This window comes from Sceloporus undulatus, chromosome 4, assembly GCF_019175285.1.
Source record: "Sceloporus undulatus isolate JIND9_A2432 ecotype Alabama chromosome 4, SceUnd_v1.1, whole genome shotgun sequence".
NCBI lineage: Eukaryota > Metazoa > Chordata > Lepidosauria > Squamata > Phrynosomatidae > Sceloporus > Sceloporus undulatus.
Genome location: NC_056525.1, coordinates 47284556 through 47292408, shown reverse-complemented (window position 1 = coordinate 47292408; position 7853 = coordinate 47284556). Strand labels below are relative to the sequence as shown.

The window sequence follows — 7853 nt, the reverse complement described above, 5'->3', positions numbered from 1 at the left end:
GAGACCCGAAGCAGCTTTATTTTGGCAGTCTGTAACAGGCCTAAAATCATGTTCAATGGCTCTCTTCACACATCGGTCTATGAATGTGGAGCAGAGGGGAGGTTGCAATCCACCGGGGTAAAGGCTATGCGAATGGAAGAAAATGGTGCTGGTGATGCAGAAAGAGAACAAAGAGGGTGACACCCCCAGGCCAGCCCCTTGAGCGCTGCTCCTCCCATCTCCAGGTTCCCGAATCAGACACCATTGTCGTTCCCATTCGGATACCGTGAATCGGACCCTGGGAGCAAAAATAATCCGCTTTAAAACCTACTGCTTTTTTTTAAGTGGTTTATAGGCATATAATCCTGATTATACAATAAAACCTGAATCAGATTCGAAACTGAATGGGAACGATTCCGGGGCAATGGGGATCAGATTCGGGGTTAAATGAGAATGATGCCCCCTTAATTCACATCCTAATCCATGTTTTAGGCCAGTGGGAACGCCACCCTGGATTGTAAAACTACACCCCAAAGTAAATGACTCTGGCTCCATCCCAATCCAGCTTCTAGTGGCTGCCCAAGACTGTATTGTTCTGCATGGCCTTTGGTCATGAAAGGCTGGCTTTTGGCACTGTTTCAATCTGTTCTTGAAAACACGGTTGTTTGTTTTAATTTGTTTTTAAAGAATGTTTTAATCTGTTATGCATCACCTTGGAAACCAAGCAACTGAGGTGCAATAAATACACTACTTTTAATATAAATACATAAATAAATAAGATTTTAAAAAAGAACACAACTTCTGAAGAAGCACACAACTCTTTTCATCATGAATGCTTTGGGCCTGCATCTGATCAAGAGGCAGAAATTCTGCACAGCATCCAGACAATATTCTGATGTTAATATTCCCCATGGCAACTAATAATTGCTTCTTAGCAATTCTACAGATCTGTGATTCACTCATCCATTTCTCACTCATTACTTAAAACTTTGCAATGCTGCATGTGGTTCTCATTTTAATTTGAAAAAAAACTTCTATAAGCAACCAGTTCAGACCTAATTTGGCAACTTGCAAAAATAAAATGGAAATGTTAAAAAAAAAAAAAAGCAGAAGTGGATGGCAGCTGTTAATAGGGGGGGGGGGAAATCACTTCCCAGGACCTGAAGGTACAAGCAAGCCAAAGCTAGAAACTTTACCACAGACTGTCTGGGAGAAGGCAATATCTGACTTCTTTTTTTTTTAATTCTTTAGAAAAGAAGCCAGTGATGGAAATGGTGCAATCAGGAAATTCAGAGGAAGTACAGAGGAACTGTGGCATTTCACAAACCGTTTCACAGACCACTGCTCAAGCAGGAAAACCCCCCAGCACTGTGCCAGTCCTCATTGGAATGGCTGGTGACACTCAAAGCCAGAAAAGTCACTGTAAAACATGTCTTTGAAAAAATGACAAGAGGATTTGTGAATCTGGAAATATGAGTCCTAGCACTGTCTTGTCTCAAAACCACATTCAAGAAAGCTGCATACAGTTTTGGCCAGCTAATCAAAAGTGAACAATGGAGAATTGTCGAAGAAACAAAGCAGGCAGCTGAAACAATGGAGATGTTGCAACATATTCTCTCAGGAGAAAAAAAAAATTAGGAATTCATTACATCTAAAGCTGAGATATTAAAGATAAAAGATACATGGCATTATGAACAAGACAAAAAAATAAGAAATTATTCTATCCCTATCAAAGTACTGCATCTGAAGAAGTGAGCTGATATCCATGAAATCTCATGCTAAAATAATGATCAGTGTTAAAGGTGATCCTTTAGCATTCGTTTTTTTGTGTCACTTCCCTTCTTCCATTTTAAAGTGGAGAAGGGTCATCTAGGAAGTTTAGAAAGCAAAATGAAGTCCTTTACACAATGGGCCAGTTTCTCCAGAGAAGGAAACCTCAAATCTTCCTTCTATGGTTTGTTACAGAACAAACTAACTAGAGATGAAGCTTCACCTGTGTCTGGAGGACACACACAATACATTCCCTCTCCTGCTGTCTCTACATCATTCTCTCCTAATGACTTTGCTAATTATTTCATCTCTAAGATTTCCACTATTCGCTCTGAGATAGTCCCCCCCGATTCTTCTTCTGCTCTTAATCTTCTATCACCCTCGCCTGACAAATTTTCTGTGTTTCCTCCTGCCTCTTTGGATGAACTCTCTTCACTTCTGAACTCTTCCAAACCTGCAACTTGCTCTCTTGATCCAATTCCTACTCGTCTTCTAATCTCTATAGCTCCCTCCTTTCTGCCCTCGCTTCTCCATATCTTCAATCTCTCTCTCTCTACAGGCTCCTCCCCTCGGACTTCAAACATGCTCTCATTTCCCCAATTCTGAAAAAACCTTCTCTTGACCCCTCCTCTCTGTCTAGCTATCGTCCGATTTCTCTTCTTCCCTTTCTTTCTAAGGTTTTGGAACGGGTTGTCTCTTCGCGCTGTCTTGAGTTTCTTGAAGCCAATTCCATCCTCAATCCCTTTCAGTCTGGTTTCCGCCCAAGGCATTCTACTGAGACAGCTCTCACTAAGATTTCGAATGACCTTTTACAGGCCAAGGCTAATGGCCTTTACTCTGTTCTCATCCTTCTTGATCTGTCTGCAGCCTTTGACACCGTTGATCACTCTCTTCTAGTTAATATACTTTCTGACTTTGGGTTCTCAGACTCTGTTCTTCACTGGTTTAGATCTTACTTGTCTGGCAGATCTTTTGCAGTAGTTGCTGGCGGTCAGACTTCTTCTCCTGTTCCCTTATCTGTTGGAGTTCCCCAGGGCTCTGTTCTGGGTCCCCTTCTGTTTTCTCTCTACACACTGTCCTTAGGAAAACTCATCAGCTCTTTTGGCTTTTCCTACCATCTGTATGCCGATGATACCCAGCTGTATCTTTCCGCCCCTGACCTTTCTCCAAGGCTTGAACAGCAAGTTTCGTCCTGCCTCACAGCTGTCTCGCAGTGGATGCGCCATCGGCGTTTGAAGCTCAACATGTCCAAGACGGAGCTTCTTGCCTCTTTCCTCCTAAGCCCACCCTTCAACACTCCTTTTCTGTCTCTGTGGACACATTTCTATTCAACCAGTCCAGCAAGCCCACAGTCTTGGTTTTATCTTTGACTCTTCCCTGTCGTGTATCCCTCAAATCCAAACCACAGCCAAGGCTTGTAGATTCTTTTTATACAATATTGCCAAAATCCGACCATATCTCTCCACCTCTACTGCCAAGATCCTAGTCCATGCCCTAGTGGTCTCACGACTTGATTACTGTAATGTCCTCCTGGCTGGGCTTCCTCTTTCTCACCTCCGTCCTTTAATCTCTGTTCAGCATTCAGCTGCACGCATTATCACTTCCACCCACCGCTCTGACCACATCTCTCCTGTGTTGGCATCCCTTCACTGGCTCCCCCTCCCTTTCCGCATTCAGTATAAGCTCCTGCTGTCCACGTTTAAAGCCCTCCATGGACTGGCCCCTCCTTACTTATCAGACCTTCTTTCTCCTCATCTTCCCACTCTGGCCCTCCCTTCTGGTAGTCAAGGTCTGCTGTCTCAGCCCAGGATTTCCTCTGCCCCATCTCGGATTCGCCCCTTTTCACTTGCTGCCCCTCACTCCTGGAACCTTCTTCCCCCACAAGCAAGAGCCATCACTTCTTTAACCAGCTTCAAAACGGAGTTGAAAACCATCCTGTTCAGAGAAGCCTTCCAAGGCTTTGCATAATTGTCGCTTACTATTTGATGTTCTTGTGGTGCCTGTTTATTGAACCATTTCCTGTATTGCTATGTACTGTATATGTTTTATCCTACTTGAGAGTATGTATTTTCCCTGGAAAATGATTAACCATCCATTATGAAGCCTCGCCCTCCCTCCAGTCCATCTCCCTTGGTCCAGGCCTTGGAGGTAGAGAGGAACTGCTGGACCTCTTACCCTTTCCCTCCACCACTCCCTTCACCTTCTGTGTCTTGTCTTTTTAGATTGTAAGCCCGAGGGCAGGGAATCGTCTAACTAAAAGATTGTATGTACAGCGCTGTGTAAATTTACAGCGCTTCATAAATAAAGGTTAATAATAATAATAATAATAAATTCTGGCTCATATTCTGATGACACACTGAGCAAACCACTCTGAGTGGGAGAAAGTATTCATCATGCACCAGTTTACTGCTTGTAAGTGAAAAGACAGGATTCTCATTGTCATCCAAACTGGCCAGTAAATCCATTCAAATATAATCCCAAGCAAGATTTTGATAAGTCCTGCCTTTCCAGGATCATGGTATGAAAGGAAAGCATGAAGCAATGATTCTCAATCTTTGATCCTTCCGATAGCAAGAAGGGGGGGGGGGTGCAGACAGACAGTAAAAACCAGCTTCAAGCAGCCTTTTCTGAAGCTGGATTGAGTCCTGCCGAACACACTGCTGCTAGCCCTGAACCCAGCCCCAGTGTAGATGAACCATCCGCACCAGGCAGATAAAACGCAGCTTCGAGCGGCAGTGCTCACTCCGTTAAATTTTTTTCGCTTCCATTCTGTGCCTGCACATAATTGCAGAGACACAGGAAAGACCATGTTCCCACCCACATCCCTATGATCTTACATATTGTTGCAGTGACGCCATTCACATCAGTACCATGAGCTAAGTAACATCATGGATGCCATGTCAGCTGTGTGGCCTGCACTGGCACTAACCCTGCAATTTATAGGCAAAGCGGTCAGCACTACACTGCCCAACACAGAGAAATGCCAATGGTGCACAGAGTTAATGATGCACAGATGCACAAGAGCAAAGAGAAAATGGTGCTGAAATTTTAGGAGGAGTCCAGCTGGGAAGTGAAAGTCAAATTTATCACTTTCCATAGACGTAACATCTTGTAGGTGAACTTTCAGTGTGCTTTTATCCATACTGTGTATGCTCTTCCTCTCATTATATAGCCATACCTCTTAAAACACATCCCTGCGACAATCCATTCACACAGCTTAAGAAGCATCTTTCTGATTGGTGCATTCAGTCATACCTGCAAAGATGCTCATTTTCCAGAAGAAGCAGATAAAACCAGTTTCTTTTTAATCCCGCTTTCCTCTGTAAATCATGTTTTTTTCTGGATTCAATCCCGTTTCAAGACATGTGTTGTCTAAATCTCCCGCCTCCAAGTGGGATTGAATCCATCTTATTTTGACTGTCTGTATCCCACCGTTGACTTCAATACCCCTAAATCACTGACTTTGGTCAACCTGGCTGGGAATTCTGGGAGTTTAAGCCCCCAGCCACTGAAGGACCAAAGACTGAGAAACACTGACTAGCATCAAATGCACATCTGTAATTCAGGTGCAATGGCAAACTGGTTTGAGACAAAGTAAGATATCATTCATTACAAACTGAACTCCCTTGTTTGGAATTTTTGCTGCAAAATCCAAAACTTTTTTCATGGATGTCTGAGATAGTGACACCTTTGGTTTTTGATGGCATACAAACTTTGTTTCATGCACAAAATTATTAAAAAATATTAAGTATAAAATTACCTTCAGGCTATGTGTATAAAATGTATATGAAACAAATGAATTTCATGTTTAGATTGGGTCTCATCTGGAAGATACCTCATTACTTTTATGCAAATATTCCAAAAAACATCTGGTCCCAAGCATTTCAGGTAAGAGAAACTCAACCTATTCTAGGCATTTGCAAGAGGAGAAGGGAGGATGCAAATACACCATACAAGGGCATGGCATTGTGTGAAAAGATTCAGTGTGACAGACTCTCAGGTAGAAGTCATTGCTACGGCATGCAAGGGGCTACTGATCCAAATGGCCTCAACAAGGAATTCGGTTAATTCACAGAGGGAGAGTGTTCAGCTGCCAGTAGCCATTCTTATCTATGATAGCTAAATCTAGGATTTATGGTAGTCTACCTAGGATTCTGGGGACAAATAAACAAAAAGAAACACAATGGTGCCTTATCTCCAAGATACCGAAATATTCCAAAATACTTCTGGTCCCAAGCATTTTGGATAAGAGAGGGTCAGCCTGTACATGGCATGTGCAAGAGGAGAAAGGAAGATGCAAATACACCAAACAGGGGCATGGCATTATGTAAAAAGATTCAGTGTGGCACACTCCCAAATAGAATTAATTGCTACAACGCAGGATGAGCTACGGATCCAAATGGCACCAAAAAGGAACGAGGTGATTTCACAGAGGGGTGTGTGTGCCAGGGGCCACTCTTACCTATGATGGCCAAATGGCTCCTCTGCATCTAGAGGGAGTCTACCTATGATGCTGGGGTTAAACAAACAAAAGGAAATGTATGACTACCCAGTGGTGCCTTATCTCAAGATTGCACATATCCACATACTCCAAAATGCCTCTGCTCCCATTTTGGGTTGGAGACATTCAACCTGTACTGTGCAAGAGGAGAAGGAAGGATGCAAATACACCAAAGAGGGGCATGGCACTGTGTGAAAAAGACTTGGTGTGACACACTCCCAAAGAGAATTCACTGCTATGGCACAGGATGGGCTAAGGATCCAAATGGCACCAAAAAGGAATGAGGTGAATTCATTGAGGGGGTGTGTATGCCAGGGCCTATTCTTATCTATGACAGCTAAATAGATCCTCCATATCCAGAGGCAGTCTCCCTAGGATGCTGGGGACAAACAAAAGGACATATATTGCTGTGCCTTTCTGGAGGCAGCAATTCACAGCTGATCCTGTTCAGTCCAGCAGTGTCAGCTCTGCCTGGATCCATTTTCTCTACTGTCGCAGAGGAGGAAAAGGATCAGTTTTGCAGAGATCTGGCTCCTCAGCATGAGAGGCAGCCTTCAGCCCCGAAACTCACCCGTTTGGGTCCCCAGATCAGGGACTGGGCTTCTTCCATACGCAGGAAAAGAGCCACAGCATAGCAGTGCCGGCTCCTCCGGCCAGATGAAATCCACGCTAATCCTCCCGGGGCTTTTCAGCTGACATCACTGCCCTAGACAGGGCTTGCCACCAATGGACTGCCTTTTTCTTGCAGACGGATTGAGGGATCGTGGAGGGTTTCCTAACCTTGGTTGAGCAAGAAAAATAAGGCACTAGGAGGGAAAAGGAGAGCTCTTGCAAATTAAACTCCAAAACACACTGCAGAAACAATCCCCTTTGAGCCCTGGCCCAGTGCTAGGGGATCCTGGGAACTGTAGTTAATCGTGGCATCAGGGCTCTCAGAGCTGACAGAGGAGGCTCAATGGCTCACAAAACTACAGTTCCCAGGTTTCCCTAGCATTGAGCCAAGCCAGTTAAAGCGGTCTCAAACTGGATGGTTTCTGCAGTGTGAGTGCCAGCGTACTGGGCTACAGCTCTGGAGCAGAAAACTCCAATGGGTGACACTCTCTCAGCCTCAGAGGAAGGCAAGGGCAAAGCCCCTCTGAAAAAACCTGGCCAAGAAAACCCTGCGATGGGGTTCGCCGTTAGCCAAAAATGACTGGACAGCAACTTGTACAAACTGATCTCTGAAGGCAAGAAGCAGAAGGTTTATGGAGCTTCCCTGGTAACTGCATCGGGGCAGGAAGAAGGAGCCAGGTGCAGCAGGGACACGATGGCAGAGGTTTCTTCTCTGGGGATGCTAGGAATAGGATAGCCCTGAGCCAGGGCAGTTTAAGCGGCCTCAAAATGGCTTCTTTCTGCAGGACATCTCTCGAGCGCTGCACTGAAAGCGCTCAACTCAGAGGCTGCTGGGTTTCTCTGCACAAATCCCAAAGAACCAGCTCAAGGGGAAAGAGTTGTGTCTGGACTCGAGATGTAATGCGGTTTGAGCCCGCGTTAAGGGCCATGGCAGAAGGCGGTGGAATTCTGGGAATGGCCGCTCTGGTGCCCCAACAAACGACCATTCCCA

The 7853-nt window shown here is 44.7% G+C and overlaps 1 protein-coding gene across 1 annotated transcript in view; it reads right to left on the bottom strand.

The window, feature by feature from the left end:
• TMEM9 (transmembrane protein 9) overlaps nucleotides 1–7099 on the bottom strand; it is a 26497-nt gene extending 19398 nt beyond the window's left edge. The window contains exon 1 of the mRNA XM_042462905.1: nucleotides 6822–7099. The gene's annotated coding sequence lies outside the window, so the exon portion shown is untranslated. The remainder of the gene's footprint in view (nucleotides 1–6821) is intronic.
• Between the last annotated feature and the right edge of the window lie 754 nt (nucleotides 7100–7853).